Here is a 14,030-nt window from a genome sequence, read left to right on the forward strand (position 1 = left end):
AATTCTCCGCTCTTAACTTGCATACCCACCCTTGGTTATGCCCTTCGATTCTTATGGTTCGGTTCCATCCCTTTATTACTTGCTTTTTGGCCTTATATGTTTCCTTTGGTTATTCTCCTCCAGATTAGAAGGATAGTGTTGGGGGAAGGAGGGGCGCTTCCCCCAACGCTCGCTCAAACACGAGAAATGCTTCACTGCTCTCCACAAAATGCCCCCCCTCGCCCTTGTGAGGCAAGGGTTTTATACAAGGAAGATGGGGAATATTCTGAGGACCAGAATATTCCCTCCCTCTCTCTCACTCTCTCGGTGGCCACGCCCTAACATGCGACCACGGTGGATCGCACTGGCTCCAGACGCGCGAGAACCCTCCGAAGAGTGTAGAGTGTACGTTTGCTACTGATGCCAAGTGCTGGTAACTGCGTGAAATAGTAGAAACTCTAGAAAACAGAGTGGAAAAGAAAGAAAAAGGTAGGTGAGAAGTTTGGAGACAGGGAGAAAACCCAGTGGGAAACGCTGTAGTCAAACTAGACCCTGAAGTTGAAGAAAAGTGTAGAAAAAGTGTGAAAAGAGGAGGAAAATAGAGGAAAAAGAACGTGAGGACCCAAAGAACTTAACCCGTACCTGGATTTTGGCTCAGGAAAGTGTAATATGCAAATGCAACCTCTTGATGACTCCCGGTATGCTCCAAGGATTGGCCGAAATCGAGAAAGAAAGAGAGGTAGAAGAGGGGATGCATTGCCCAAGGGTGGTAAGTGTGGAAATGATGAAAGATGGAGTGATATGGTAGAGCGCCGAGATGGTGGTGGCACTCGGAAGTGGTAGCTATTGATAACCGTTGGCCCGTAGAGTAAACACTGACCACTCGGAGTAGCCGGTAACCGATAACCGGTAGCCGGGTACCTGTAACCAGTAACTGGTAACCACCTGCTCTCGCTCCTACTCCTGCGCCAGCTCTGTGGTGGAGCGCTGAGATCTCTGAGAAGGTGGCTAGTCTGATGTGTCGGACTGAAGAAGTCAGCAGCTGAAAAGGACGGCATAGTCACTGGGTTGCCGGTAAGGAGAGGTGGCATGTGTCCACTGAGTGCTGGAGCAGAAGAAAGTGGCTTCGGCTTCTGTGGCCTCGCCTAAAGATCCACCTAGGTGCCTTGAGTGAACAGGTTCACCTAGTTGGAAGAGAGTCGCTCCAGAAAAGCTAGTGCGTTGTCGGCAAATGGTCGTAAGGACATCTTGGACATGGCATGTCCAAATGAGGTGGTGTCTTTTGCTGCATGTATGTGCGTCTGTGGTATGGTGTAAATGTGACCTCAAATGGAGATGGGAATGATGGTGAAAGAATGAAAGATGCAAGATGGGCATCTAGAGATAAGTGCGGGCAACGCTGTTGGAAGTGATTGGTGATGGAACTGTGAGTGTAGATTATATGGAATGAGTGTGGGAAATGTGCAGGGTATAGTAATGATAAAGGAAGGGCCAAAGAACCTGGAACATAGACCGAGCCAAGCGAGGAACCTCCATACAAACGGCAATGCAGCCTGAGCACGAAATCCAAGGCATAGGCCACGGTCCAATGGAGAAACACCCTCTGAAAGTAAGAAAAGTAGCCACGAAAGTAAAGTGAAAGAAAGGAAGAAAAAGAAAAAGAAAAAGAAGAGAAAAGGAACGCCTCACCGGATGAAGCGTTTGAGATGAGAGTGGTTGTGAGCGTGTGGGAGCTCATGTCCCTCAATATTAGCTAGCACATATGCTCCACCTCCAATGTGTCGCTGGACAAAGTAGGGGCCGGTCCAGCGAGGGGAGAATTTCAAAGGTGGCGTGAACTCCTTGAGTAGAACGAGATCGCCATCCTCGAATGGTTCGGCAGACCGCTGGTGATCGATGACTGACTTAATCTTCTGCTTGCCTCGAAGGAGATGTTTAGATGTGGATTGTCGCTGTTCTTCCAAGGCAAGAACCTCCAAGTCACGTGCATGAAGCTTGTCTTCATTGCTAAGCTGCATCGCTGCTGCGTATCGAAGTGAAAGCGAGAGTGATGGCACCTGGATCTCTATTGGAAGTACGGTCTCTGTCCCATAGACAAGGGAAAATGGGGTCGCAGAGATGGATGTCTTGAAGGATGTCCGAAAGGCCCACAACGCCGTAACCAAGTGCTCGTGCCAACGCCTTGGGTGATCCTCCACAAGCTTTGAGATGACTGTCTTCAATATCTTGTTGCTAGACTCCGCCTGGCCATTGCACTCCGGATAATAGCTGCTTCTTTTCACGTGCTTGACCTGTAGTTGCTGGAGAAGATGCTGCATCACCTGTCCGAGGAAGCCGCTGCCACGATCGGAAACCAAAACAGCAGGAACTCCAAATCGGCAAATGATGTACTCGTAGACAAACTTTGCTGTAGACTGCTGATCTGCCTGTCGCAAAGGGGTGGCCTCGACCCATTTTGTGAAATAGTCCGTCGCCACGATGATGTATCGCTGTCCTTTTGAGCTCGGTGGGTTGATCGGGCCAACGAAGTCAAGTCCCCACTGGAAAAAGGGACCCGGAGAAGTGATGAGCTGGAAAGGAAGACGTGGAACATGGCTCCGGGGGTTGAACAGTTGGCACTGCTCACATGACTTTGCATAGGCCAAGCTGTCCTGGTGAATCCGAGGCCAAAAGTAGCCATGGCGCAAGAGGAGCTGTGCTGTAACCCATCCCGAGAAATGCCCCGCACAAGAGTGGAAAGCGCGAAGGAGCTCAGGGACCTCGTGTTCCCCCACACACCGCAACAAAACTTCCTGAGAAGTCCTCCTGTAAAGGTGTCCATCAAGAAGGCAAAACCCCCGTGCTCGGATCTCCAATGCCTTTTGTTGTACTGGTGAGGAATCTACTGGGAACTGACCTGAATCCAGGTACACCGCAACATCCTGTAATGCTGCTGGGACCACAAAGGAGGTAGCTTCAGCAACCAGGAACTCGCTTGGATCCATCACACGCTTCCGCCACATGTGAAAAGTTGGTTGGAACTCTTGGATGGTCACAATCCAAGATAAAGTACGAGGACTATGAACCGGTCGCTGTAAAAGAAAGGTCAGCATATTAAAATAGACATGGAAATGGATACGGGCTCCAGCGAGAAAGTGATGGAATCGCTCCAAGGTGTAAACAACAGCCACTGCTTCTTTTTCCGCATCCACATATTTCTTTTCAGTCTCCTTGAACGAATGTGAGGCATAATATGTTGCATGTGGTGGCTTGCCAGGCTGTGAACATTGGCAAAGGCATACTCCAAAAGCCTCTGTACCCGTTGTGATGTAAATGTCAAAAGGGAGTTGTCGTTCTGGTGGTTGGAGTACCGGGGCCGTGTGGAGTGACTGCTGTAGTGACTCAAAGGCTTGTTGTTGGGACTCACCCCAGATAAATGGAACACTGTGTTGTAGCAAAGCTACCAGAGGCCGTGAACGTGCAGCATAGTTGTGGATGAAACGGCGAAAGAAACCCGTTTGCCCAAGGAAACTGCAAAGCTGCTTCAAGTTGGTTGGTGGGTTCCGATCCAGAATCTCCTGAGCCTTGGCTACCTGGGGTTTGATCCCATCCTGAGAGACGTCAAAGCCCAGTAACCGGCCTTCGGTTACCCCGAATTTACACTTTGCCGGGTTCAATGAAAACCTGTGGTGTCGGCAGCGAGTGAAGATCTGTTCCAAGTGCATAAGGTGATCCTCAAAGGAGTCCGAGGTCGTGCACAGATCATCCATATACACCCTCAAGGCGCCTCCAATCAAGTCGTGAAAGGCATGGGTCATAAAGCGCTGAAAATTAGCTCCGGCATTGCACAAGCCAAATGGGAGGACATTGAAAGCAAAGACGCCCCAAGGTGTCCGAAAGGCCGTAAGATCTCGATGATCCGGATGAATGAAGATCTGGTTGTACCCTGAAAAGCCATCCATGAAAGAGTAGTACCGGTGGCCAGTCATCTCATCCACAATCGCATCGATAAACGGAGTTGGAAAGTGATCTTTCGCAGTTGCCTTGTTCAAGTCTTGAAAGTCAACACAGAGGCGGAGTTTTCCATTTGCCTTGCGTGCAGGGATGAGATTGGCCACCCACTCTGAGCTCTCCAAAGGGTAAATAAAGCCGGCTGCCAGAAGTCGCTCGATCTCCAACTTCATCTCTGAGTGAGCTGCCGGGCTGAAACGCCGCATTTTTTGACGGACTGGTTTGGCTGACTCTGAAAGCATAATACTGTGCATGATTGTGTCCATGGGAACTAATGGGAGCTGGCTGTAGTCCCAAGCAAACACGTCCTTGAAACAGTGAAGGAGATCCAAGAGCTTTGCTGCGTTTGTTGAAGCAAGCGATGTGGCGATAAAGACCGGGTCCTTGTCATCACCTAGAAAAACAGCATGAACCCTGGAGTCTGGAGAAACCTTGGTTTCAGGAGGCTCTATCTTTGATTCTTCCCTGACCCTGGAAACCGAAGAGCAGGGAGTGCCTTTAGCTTCTCGCATTGTGGTGATTGCTTGGTGTGATAACCTGTCTGCCCAAAAGTTTTCTTCACGGGGGACACTTTGAAAAGACATCTCAGAGAACTCATCCTTCAGGTTGACCGCCCGCTGCCATAGCTCTTTCAGGTTCTCTTTGCGGACTTGGTATTCTCCAGTAAGTTGGCGTATGATGAGTTGCGCATCTCCAATGAAAGTGACTCGCCTAAACTTGAGGTTTGTGGCCAGCTTCATGGCACTGATGGCCGCCAAGTACTCTGCTTCATTAGCTGATGTTGCTGGCAAAGTGATAGAGAGGTCAGCTACTTTGTTCTCCGCAGAATCAATCATCCAAACTCCAATGCCGGCGACCTGGTTTTTGGGGCAGAAAGCACCGTCAAAATAAGCTGTAATCATAGGAGTGGACTCTTCCTCAAATAAAGATGCTGGGGACACTACATCCGGCAAGACCATCTCTGGTAAGTCTGGTAAGAACATTGCTGTTGGATCCGGAGTCTTTGCTTGTGGTTCTCTTTGCTTCTGATGCTCTGAGCGCTCGATGTCCAATGCAAGGACTGCAGCCAGGTACTCTGCAAGCAAAGGGAGATCCTCCACCGAAGTCCAGTCCAAGTCTGGTGCTAAAGTTTCAGTGTAATACCCTTGGATCTGTACCAGGGGCTCCACGGTAGGAAATTCAGAACTCAAAGAGCTATAACTCGCATGTAGCATGTCCGATTTGCTTGATTCTTCCTGCCAATTGTGTGACTGGATGTCATCTTCCGTCTCCAAAAAACAGCATGACAAAATATGCTCGAAGTCGTCAGCTACCGTGATTTTAGTGGGAAAATGCTGGCTGTGTAACACCTCAAAGAGTTGCTGAGGAGAATCGAGTTCAGCTATGTCCTGTGAAAGATGGGCTTGGTCTGGGGTGACTGTGTCATCAAGATCCATAAGAGAGAGTTGGTCCCATGCAAGAAACGAATCAAGGAGCCCTTCCTCTATCAAGAAACACTCTAAAAAGCTGGATATGTGAGCCCGTATCCTATAAGCCCTGCCCTCAAATAAAGAGGGCCTTTCTAGAGGCTCGGCCTTACTCTCAAATAAAGAGAGTGAAGTTGAGAGATGTCTCGGGCTACCTGACTCACCTCCACCTATGTCAATTGCATTGCATGAGGAAGCATCTGCCATATAGATGGTTGACGCCACTGCCAACTCAGGAAAAACCTCTGTGAGGTCGGGAGGAAAGTATGGTGTGGAAGCCATCTTAGTCCGAGCTTGCTGGGCTTGTTGAGAAAGAGCTCTGCCGTGGTTGTTGAGAAAGGTGGCGCTATGGGTTCCATCTCTAATTTCCAACTTGCCTTGTGCACTATCAATGGTGCAATGGGTTGTGACTTGCCATGAGCGGCCAAGGATGATAGAGTCCTTCAAAGAGGATGTTCCAAGACGTTGGTAGTCAACCACGAGGAAATCTACCTCAAAAATAACACCCTGCACTGAGACCTTGACACCATAGCAAATTCCTGCCGGAGGAATGGTGTGGTTGGCGAAGGTTTTGAGCACGATGGAGGAGCTCTCAGTGATCCATAGCTGTGCTGAAAGGGCAGCTTCGAGAGAGATAATGTTGCTTCCAGAACCGGAGTCAACCAAAGCATCCATCCTACAAGAGGAAGTACCGATCTGCACCGGGACGAAGAATGGACCAAGATCTCCTCCATATCTTGTCATATCGACAATGTGCACCTCTTGAGGAGTCCTCTTGAGAGTGCTTTCTGGTGTTCCTGACCGTGCAAACTTCTCCAAATGCTGGCCAAATCCCGGGACAAGGCACAACATATCTCGGAGCGAAAAGGTGATAGGAGTGTCAACCAGCTGTTGAAGAACCGGCTCCGGAACAGGAGTAGCTGCTGGTGAGATCTCAGGAGGAGAAGAGAGGAGTGACTTGAAGGGGAGTTTACAAGCCACCCTCTGTGTCACTGGGCCTAAGGCCAACGGAGAGTCACTCTCAATTGGCGCTGGGGGATCTATGGTAGGCTGAGTGGCTACCTTCTTCTTCGCTTGGGCTCGAGTGGCTGCGGTTTGCTGTTGTTGCCTATAAAGTTCCTCGGCTACCAAATCGTGTTGACTAATGAGACTGGTGCCTTGCCTTTGCTTGACAAAGGGGCTGCCTCAATTGCTTGTCGCTCCAACTGCTCCTGATATGTCTCTGGACCCTGAGGCTGTGTGGAGTTATCAGCAAAGGGATGTTGTTGGACACGTTGAGAAGATGGAGGCCGAAGCTCTGGGTGAAGCTTGAAGCAGCACTGTGTGTTGTGTGTGTTCGTCTCACAATGAGTGCACCAACGGGACTTAAATCTGCGTTCCTGAGCTGTAGCGGCCTCTTTCCTGGACTCCACCAGCTCCTAGAGCAGTTTGTCATGGTGTGATTGCTGTTGAAGAATGATCTCCTTCAGCTGCCGCATCTCATTGGCAAAGTTCTCAAGAGCCAGAGGTGTACGCTCAACAGCAACAGGCTTTGATGTGGACGGGCGAATAGTGGCACAAGGTGACTCTGACGGGATGATGGCTTGGTCAAAATCAACTCTAGCAATCCCCAAGTCGACCAGAAGCTCTCTTTCCAGCTTTGTGGCAAACGAAAATGCCTCACGGCAAGACCTGAAAGTCTTCTTAAGAAGTTTCCGCTGCAAGTTCCCACGCAGACCCGCTGTGAATGCTGTGATCCCCTGTTGCTCATCTTGGACTACTCTGCTATCCCAACACTGCTTCCAGTAAGCTCGAAAGCGTGTGATGTAGTCAGGAACAGTCTCGTGAGCACCCTGTCGGAACGAAAAAAGGTCGACAAGTAGCCGATTTGTGGGTTTTTCTTCAATGAAGCGTTCTTTGAAAGAAGCAAGTAGTGTCTGGAAGTCTGTCCGGTCCTCTAGGAGGAGAGAATCTGCCCAAGTTGCTGCTTTGCCTTCGAGAGACTGCAGGAAGTCGCGGCACATACGATCATCGTCAATGATCATGTTTGTGGTGCAGTAGTAATCAAAGCGACTAATATGCGATGTTGGAGAGACTGTTCCAACACCTGAAAAGACCAGCAGATCACTCCCCTGCTGCAGAACATGGAGCTGAGGTCGAGCTAAGGGTGGCTGCGCCATAGCTCGTAGATCTAAGTCACTGGAATCTGTCGAGGAGGAAGAGGACTCGGCCCAAGAAGGTGCAGTGTCGTACCTAAGCTGCCTTTGGATGTTGAAAAGTTTACTCCGTACCTTAGGGCCTTGAGGTATGGTGAAAGGGTGCCAATTCGTCGTACGTCTAGTTTGTACCAGCATCAAATACCCTGAACACTGCAAATGCCCGGTCAAGGCAACTGGGTTGACAGGAGAAAGAAGACTGTAGGCTAGTGCTCAAGTTGCTCAAAATGCCTTTGACCCGACCACTGAAGTAGCCACTGGAGTAGCTGCTGGAGGAGCCACTAGAGTAGCCGCTGGAGTAGCCACTGGAGTAGCCGGTAGCCGGTAACCAGGGTAGTCGCTGGAGCAGCCACTGGAGTAGCCGCGGGAGTAGCCGGTAGCCGATAACCGGGGCTCTGTGACCTGTAACCGGTAACCCCTACTCTCGCTCCTACTCCTGCATTTGCTCCAACACCAACTCCTATCCCTGTGCCTATTCCTATTGTCCCTGTTTCTACGCCAACTCTTGTTCCTGCTCCTCCTGTTCCTATTCCTACGGTTACCTGTTCCTTGAAGATTGCTTCGTTCCCAAGGAACCCTCAACGAAGTTTAACCCAAAAGAGAAAAATGAGTCCTCTAGTCTCGATCCTTTGCCATTTTGATTGTTGGTGGGCTCGTTGGAAAGAGCTCAGCCCCGTCTACCTTATATCGCAAGAATTTGGGAAGAAATTGCCTCAAAATCCACGAAGAGGTAGCCCAGAACACCAACATTATGGAAAAACATGTGCATGTCCATGATGTAGATCGACACTAAGGCGCCGTTGGTACTTCTCAAAAACCTAGGACCAGGAGCACCTCTAGAAATAAACGGCATCCAAAACCAAGCCTGGAGGAGCATGAATTCCTACCACAAAGATAACCCAATCTAGCCGGAGAAGAAAATCCTTTTGCATGCCGTTAATTCTCCCAAATCTAGTGCCAAGAACTACCACTACTCATAGATCTAGGCCAGATCTACAAGCCCAAATGCACTACCTTGAGAAATTCGGCCGAGGATCTAGGCGAGAAAGTGAAAACCCCAAAATGCTCATCTGACCGAGCCAAGAAACGTTGTATCTCTTCAAATACTGCACGGCTTGATGAGCGCCATACCTTGCTGGAAAGAGGAGCTCCAGACCTATCCAACACACTCAAGATCAAAGAAAACCACTGCAAAATGAACAAGGAATTCCTTCCCAAACTCTGCGGCCAAAAGAAAAGAGAGAAATGACGCTTCAGAAAGTCCTGCGCTTCATGCCGGGTTCACCATTTGTTGGGGGAAGGAGGGGCGCTTCCCCCAACGCTCACTCAAACACGAGAAATGCTTCACTGCTCTCCACAAAATGCCCCCCCTCGCCCTTGTGAGGCAAGGGTTTTATACAAGGAAGATGGGGAATATTCTGAGGACCAGAATATTCCCTCCCTCTCTCTCACTCTCTCAGTGGCCACGCCCTAACAATATTTTTGCACTTTCTACCATGCCTTAGTAAGTATTCATAGGGTTGAATCTATCCAATAGCCTAGAGAGTGGTTCCTCAATCTGGGTATGCTCACTTTGTAATCCCACACATTGGGATTAACGTTGCTACTTATGGGCTTTTATATACCCATCATTAACCTTTGCCAAAATCCCTTTTTGGCTTTGTCCAATTTAGGTAGATGGACTTCTCCCGTCTTCACAACCTTGGACATTTGGATAGCACCTCATATCCATCGTTCGCTAAGGACTTAGTCCCTTAGGCTTTATCTAATGCCCTTGCGACACCAAACACCATTTTCTAGTGCTTTTAAAGTGTTTGGGTGTCCCAATGATGGCTTTCTTTGACAATGAGCATTCCCTTTATAACATTAACTTATTATATTGCAACGTAAGCAAATTATCCCCCCATAAGGGTATGTCCAACTTCTTTATCCCAATAAGAAGTCTTGGGTAGTAACCTTCTACTAATTTAATCAATTATTTTGCACCTTTTGCTTAGTTGCTTCATAGTTGTCAAGTCTTACACTCATTGTTGATGCTTCCACACCTCCATCATTATTTGGGTTACCACACTCCAATGGCATGCCTTCCAGTTTAGGTTATGCCATTCCCATTTTCATTAGAATTCTTTTGAGAAGGGGTTCTTATGAACCCACTAACTTGACCTCAAGGCATCATGCTTTGGCACATTTGGTGTCTCCACACCATCAGCTCCACGAGCCTACGTTTATAACACTTCTTATTTGTGTCTAGGTCCTTATCAAGAGCAATATATTTCTTTCTCATGCCAACTATCTGTTAGTATTGCACTATAGAGTTTACGCACAACTTTGTGTCAAAGTTGTTTTCTTTTGGGAACACCTTTCCCACGACTTTAGTATGGCACATTTTGCCATCAATGAGATACCCACTATTCTCATACTTGGATCTTATGATCCTCCCCATCCTTCGTGGGGTACAACACACCTCAATCCAAATGTTTCCATTCCCTTAGGATTATTCCTTGACTCTACTTAAGTCATCTAGCTTTTTGGACTTTGCTAACCTGACGACCGTGAGGTCCTACTTTTGAGGTGCTAGCTCACTAGAATACAATTTCTTTTTGTCATGTCTTACTCACAAGGACCATCTTTTGGAGCTCTAACCATGGGCTTAGAACAAGGTTCCGTTGAGCCATGCCAAGTATCTAAGTAGGTAGTGCCACCATATTTGGACTGAGAGCATCAACTATTCGATCTCCCGAGGGGACTAGAGCTAGCTCTTGAACACTTCACCAAGCTACCTCACTTGTCAGTCCGTATTCACTCTAGTCTTAGACTTCCCAATGGTTATCCCATCACCCAACACCTAAGCACAACCTTCCTGGGCCAAATTAACCTTTCCTAGCCAAACTGGCTCCACTAGAGTCCTCCCCTTACTATACTTTTGGAGCTCACCAAACCCCCTAAGGTCTAGGAGATGAACACTTTGGGCTTTCACCCTCCGACTCGGACTTGGACCCGGACTCAATCCCGGTCTTAGTCTCAGTCTCGACCTCGGACTCCATCTTCGGTCCTTCTTGAACTCCATTTTGGATTCCATCTCAAATCCATCTCGAACTCCATCTCGAGTCCATCTCAGACTCCATCTCGGACTCTGTCTCGGTCCATCTCGGACTCCATCTTGGTCCATCTTGGACTCCACCACATGTCATGTGATAGTCCTCTTGTGTCCCTTTTCTAAAGACTCTCTTATTGCTCACTTTATGCTCATTCTTTAAGCATTCCGACAGGAGTTCCACTCCTGCTCTTAACACTTCAAGTCTAAGCTTTTAGTCCAAACATATTACGCTTGTTTGGCTTTTGCTTCGGCCACTACCATATGGCACCCTTTCGGCTCCACTTTGGGGTTTAGGGATTTGTGTCTCATATAGAGACACAAATAAATAGGAAATATTTTGGAAGTCCCTCTTTAATATTGTCCTAAAGTGAACTGGTAAGCCCACAATCTTTTACAATTTCATGGTAGATGGGGCTGGTGCAAATTGGAATGGTGTCTAGGTAGTTTTTGGGAATGGTTAGTCATTGGAAGGTCGTGAGAGGATTTGTGAGTTCCATTGGGCTCAAAGCCTAAACCAGCACTGTCACCTTATCAAGCCAGAGTTCAATTAATGTTTAAAGAGTTGTGCAAACAATGGTAAATTGCACCTTTTGAAGAAGAGCATGAGGTAAAAACAAATAAGATTTGAATGTGGTGGCGTGAAGATGGTCATATAGACGTAAGTTCTCTACCACAACTTAAATCATGGTTAAGGTGGTGGGAAGTTAGGATGTTTCAATAGGGATATCACTCTTTTCAAGTTGGTTTCTATTTTTTCTTCTCATTTATTACTTTTTAATATTGCCTTTTCCATTAAGATCAACCACTTAAGGACCTCGCATACACCCCAACTATGAATTTCTCCAAAAGTAAGTATTGGAGTTGGCGTTCCTCTGAGGTAGGGAAAGAGAAGATGAGTTTATATGAAGCTTATCTATTATATTTGATATGTGTTATAGAGCAATCTTCAAAAGTATTAGCATTTGAGGAAGGAAGATACGTGGGAATAAAGCCTTCTATTGAGATGTTACATAATAAGATAAAGAGAAAATTAACTCTGCTCACCCAAACAATGGCAATTATAGTTAAAAAAGTGGTCTGTGGCACATTTATCAAGTACACTCCCCAACCTTCTATTGGTGATATGAAGACTATCTACTCAAAGTGTCATTTTTCCTTTGCTAGTGAAGATATTGGCATAGACCTTAGAGCAAAAAACTCTTACAGACCTGATGTAGAGTACCATTCTGCTCCAAGACACCGGTTTTAGACTAAGCCACCCAATGCATGCTCGCAAAATCAAATATAAGGTGTGTGAGGATGCTTCTGAGGGGCAAATGTTAAACCTAGATTCATAGTGACAAATTTACTTTTGTTCCAGCCCCATGTTTTTATGGGGAACGAAAGCAAGTAGAATTTTCAAGATAGTGCTGGCTATATTGTTGCAACACCAATGCCAACTATACAAAGTGGCTTGAAGGCATTATAGTGACTAAACCTATTATAGTACCTAAAAAATGGCTGGTTGCTAATGGGGTTGTGCTCACCTCAGATGAGATTGAAAACCTTGAGAAATATGGTTTCAATCTTAAGAGGAGAGTTAGAGACATAACTATCAATACTAGAAGTATTCTCACAAAGATGCACAAAACACTTCAATGTGAGATTCTCTCCACGAAGTACATCATTCCGCTTGCAAAAGAGTATATAGTCAAAACAGAAAGTGGAGGATACACAATTGTCATTCAAGACTTTCCTTTTTACATATGTCCAGACTTTATGAAACGTGAGAAATATGGAAAGATATATGTTCCTTACAAGCATATGTACTACATCTTCATCAACAGCTTGCACCATGATCCTAAAATGGATATTCATATACATCAAGAAAGCCTACAGAAAACTTTTGGAGCTAACTAGATTTTCCAACACTATCGATGTTTATTCTCTATTAATAATATAAACTTATTATACTTTATATAATTAATAAAAAATATTTTTTCATTTCACTTTTCATTTTATATACTTGCGAGTGTTCTTTTTGTAATACTTGCCATGGTACTCATGTGTCTCTATTTTTTTCTTTACCATATCAAAAAATATTTCATAGTAGTTTTTCATGTGTATGATGTTGTAGTGTGTCATGAAAGCATATATACTATCATATTGATCATTGCTATTGTTTCCACCAGAAGCTATAAAATATATAAAGTAGCAGAATTGTAGTTTTCTAAAACAAGTAAGAAGGCATTTCTTTTTCACCCAATTTGTCACACCTTCTGTTATTGCATTTATCTTCAACTTATAATCACTATCATTATTATCCTTTTTTTTTATTCTCTTGTGTCGTTTAGTTATGTTGTACAATAGAATAATTATTGCATCTTCTAACCTTTTGTAAGTGACTAATTTTTTCATTCTACTTTAGTCACTTAACCACACTTCCAACCATTTGGAGGAGTCTCATTCTCAACCTCCATAAGTCCATTTAAGGACTTGGGGCTTGCTCGCCTTGAAACCTTTGCACTTCGTCCAAGTCCTCCATGTGTTTGATCCCATGACCGACACTCCAAGATACCACCGACATATCAACCCGTTACGCTAAAGCTATGCCCATTCACCTTGGTCACACCAGTAGTCTAACACCACCTGCATCACAGTCCTGTCTCTCAAAGACTGAGCCATCCATTTATGGGTGATCATCCCAGATCCACTCTTTAGCATCCTTAAGATGCCCGTAGACAGGGGGAATAGCCTTCCCCAATATCTCTTTTCCGGTCCCCACCAAGTCCCTTTCTGTCCATGGCAGGGATCGCCAACACTGCCACTGGATCAAGGCCCACCGGCCCAACCACCAAGCCCCACTGTTCACTGGGACTTCCTCACTGTGTGACCATATCCTTAGTCACCACACTAGAGGATTACTCCTCTTCCTTTCCACCATTTAAGACTTTGGGACAACATTTTGAAACATCGTGGCCCTACACGAGCCTCATGGGTACTCTCCCTGCCTTCCACCTTTGGGTGCTCTAGCCATGGGCTTAGAGCGAGGTTCTGTTGAGTCACGCTAGGTATCCAAGTAGGTAGTGCCACCTACACTTGGATTAAGAGCATTGACCATTCAATCTCCTAGGGGAACTAAAGCCAGCTCTTGAACACTTCACCAAGCTACCCCATTTGTTAGTCCGTATTAACTCTAGCCTTGGACTTCCCAGTGGTCATCTCATCACCTAACAGCTGGGTATGGCCTTCTTGGGCCAAACTGGCCTTTCCTGGCCAAACTAACTCCACTAGGATCCAACCCCCACACTCTCCCTACTATAC

This window comes from Selaginella moellendorffii, unplaced genomic scaffold (genome assembly GCF_000143415.4).
Source record: "Selaginella moellendorffii unplaced genomic scaffold, v1.0 SELMOscaffold_4, whole genome shotgun sequence".
Taxonomy (NCBI): Eukaryota; Viridiplantae; Streptophyta; class Lycopodiopsida; order Selaginellales; family Selaginellaceae; genus Selaginella; species Selaginella moellendorffii.